The sequence below is a fragment of the Coregonus clupeaformis genome, chromosome 5 (genome assembly GCF_020615455.1).
Source record: "Coregonus clupeaformis isolate EN_2021a chromosome 5, ASM2061545v1, whole genome shotgun sequence".
Taxonomy (NCBI): Eukaryota; Metazoa; Chordata; class Actinopteri; order Salmoniformes; family Salmonidae; genus Coregonus; species Coregonus clupeaformis.
The window spans coordinates 18,983,542-18,986,996 of NC_059196.1; positions in this window are offsets into that span (position 1 = coordinate 18,983,542).

Here is a 3,455-nt window from a genome sequence, read left to right on the forward strand (position 1 = left end):
ACACTGATTGAAGTGGATTTAATAAGTGACATCAATGAGGGATCATAGCTTTCATCTCAATTCACCTGGTCAGTCTATGTCATGGAAAGAGCAGGTGTTCTTAATGCTTTTTATACTCGGTGTATATTCGGTCACACATTCCGGGTTCTGCACAAACATTTTAAGCTATCCCACTATCTAAGCTACCTGTGGAGCTTACCTGTCTGATCAAGATATTTGCCCAAAATAAATAAAACTATTTTTACACTCATAAATCTTGTGTTTTAAAGACTTTAATATTGGCATAGTATTTATTATTGGTATAGTATTTACTACAGGTGTAGGATCTTAATTTGACCAGTTTCTCACAGCAGGAAAATAATCCTACAGCAACAGGAAATGTGAATTATTGTGTGGATTATAATGAATGGACATGTTTGTAGGGGTTGATACATTTTTTGTTAGGGCAAAACAAGTCTGTAATGTTAAAATAAAAATTCCAAACTTTAGAAGCCTTTTTAGACCTTGAATACACTACAAGTTAGCATTTCCTGCAAATTTCCTGCAACAACGGGGTGATCAAACTTTATAAGTATTGTATTACCGCACATCTTTACTGAGAACGTATAAGAAGTGCAGTTTGTGTTGTCTTGGGTTGTGCGAGTATGGTGAGTATGGTGAGTGTAATGAGTATGGCAAGTGTGGTGAGTATGGTGAGTGTGGTGAGTATGGTGAGTATGGTGAGTATGGTGAGTATGGTGAGTATGGTGAGTATGGTGAGTGCGGTGAGTATGGTGAGTATGGTGAGTGTTGTGAGTATGGTGAGTATGGTGAGTGTGGTGAGTATGGTGAGTGTGTGGTGCTGTAATGTTTAGTTTATGACGACTAATCAAGTACAATACCTCATTGTGATTCATTAGTACTACAGTTTATGGTAGTCAGTCAACCATAGACAGTGTGCTATGTGTTAACCATGCAAGCCATCTAGATAAACAACCATCAACTCATGAAGTGTCTGGACATAACTTTATTCATATCGAGCATATGGAATATTACAGGTGCTGTTATAGCGTAATGCATGCATGCATTATTTGACATATTGACATGCGGTAGCTGTGCTGATTGAGGGTGGGTTGTGTATTGTATGAGTGTGTGGTGCCTGTGTGTGTGTGAGTATAGTAGGATATAGTTTGGTAGTGTATTGGTGTACTGTACATTATACACAATACAGCTGTAGTGAATGACTATAGACCTGAATTTGTCTTTAACATGTTATTTGCGATTTTCTTAGAGAACTAACATACACAGACATCCAAAAACATGTAAATAAATGTGATGGAAACCCAGTGGGTGCCTGTGATATAGGAGAATGGGTTTGCTGTGGTCTAATCGCATTTCTGGCGCTTCAAAAAAGTGACACTACAATAAGCACCCTGGCTCCTACAGAACACAACACACTCTTCCCCTACTCTTTTCTTATTTTCTCAGTCCCTTTCTCTCCTTTATCTTTCATTCAGAAGGTGTACTGTTGCTGTCCATCGACAGAACAGCACTTCCACTTAGTTACTACTTAGGCTGAGTACACCTGACCTATTTCTTTCTGTCTAACATTGCTGTAGCTACACGGCTGTGCCTTCTCACGTATCCTTCCACCGCACTGAAAGACAGACACACCGATGCTACTTTCTCTTTCTATAGCTACATCAGTGGTTCTTCGGCAGAGCTCTCAGATTGAGAGGGAGCCTCTTTGAACTGGGTCTCTGATGTAACAAGGTGTATCCCGGCGACCGCCATGATCAGTTTACACTGACAGGAGCACTACTTTGTGTGGAGGATTTTTAAGTGACTACCCTTTTGTCAGATACAAAGGAAAATAATAATTGTAAGAAGAATACACATCCACTCACATACAAACCCACACGCAAACTGATATAATATTAAATGATGTTAGCATAAGACAACCATGCACACAAACATTTCCCAGGAGGGTGATTGAGGCCTCTTTTCATGGGGGTTCTAGGAATGTTTCAATTGCACACGTTGATAAAAACAAAACTTTCCATAATGGCTGATTCTGCCGACACACAGAACAAAAACACTGCAACGGACAACACAAAGCACAGAACTAAAATACTGAGGGGGAGCAGAGAGCTTATTTGAAATACAGTTCCAACATTAACTGCTTTTGTTATGCTGGAGAGGCCAAAGCAATAAGAGGTTAGACATATGTAGATCGAGTAGCTAGGTGCTTTTTCAACTATATTCATTGATGTGTAATTTGTGATAATAGCTGCAATTCAAACTCACCTTTGAAGCCACTGGCTCTCCCTTTGATCCTGTGAATCCCAAAAGTCCTTTGTCACCCTTCAAACCTTCATCTCCCTTCTCACCTGAGGGTGGGACACCAAGAACAACGGAGATGAGACCTTGGTACATGTGTCTGATTGTCACACCCTGATCGAGAGAACTCTTGTTGGTTGGGTCAGGGTGTGAGTTTTCTGTTAATTCTATGTTATTGTATTTCTAGGTTGTATATCTAGTATGTGTATTTCTATGTTTGGCCGGGTGTGATTCCCAATCAGAGGCAGCTGTCGCTCGTTGTCTCTGATTGGGGATTATACTTAGGTAGCCTGGTTGCCTACCTTAGTTGTGGGATCTTGACTCGTGTTTGTGTTCTGGTTTGGCTTGTTGTGAGTATAGCCCATAGGACTTCACGTTACGTCGCTTTTGTTGTTTTGTCGAGTGTTTATCTTCATGTATAAATATGTACGCATACCACGCTGCACCTTGGTCTGACCCATCTCTCAACGATCGTGACACTGATTGAATGCTTTTGTCATTGCTGTTGTCTACATTAATCATTTTCAGCTCAATAAAACTGTCAAATCAAATCAATGTAGCAGGGAATGATGGGACCAGTTAACATAATGCTTCTTTAGCATGTGGTTATTGTTGTGTCATAATTCCTGATTTAGGCCATTGTCAGTGCTTGACTTGGGCAGGAGCTCATGGAACTAAGAATGATTAAAAACAGAATTTGTCACATACACCGGATAGGTGCAGTGAAATGTGTTGTTTTACAGGGTCAGCCATAGTAATACGGTGTCCCTGGAGCAAATTTGGTTTAAGTGCCTTGCTCAAGGGCACATCGATAGATTTTACACTTACTGGCCCAACGCTCTAACCGTTAGGCTACCTGCGCCGAGTACTGGCACCTCTAATGTTCTACTGCTTAAGTTCCTGCACTTCTTATAGAATATTAGCTTCAAAGTATTGCAGAGTTCCTTCACCTAAATACAATAATAATAATAATAATTGATTTAACTTGTATAGCGCTTTTCATTACAGAAAATAATCTCAAAGCGCATAAAAAGCAAAACAAACAAACACATTTAAATAGAGATGGAAATTGAATGTCTCTATTTGGCTTCAGATGACAGACTGGGAGTTGAGGCAGTTTGGATTGGAAAGGCAGT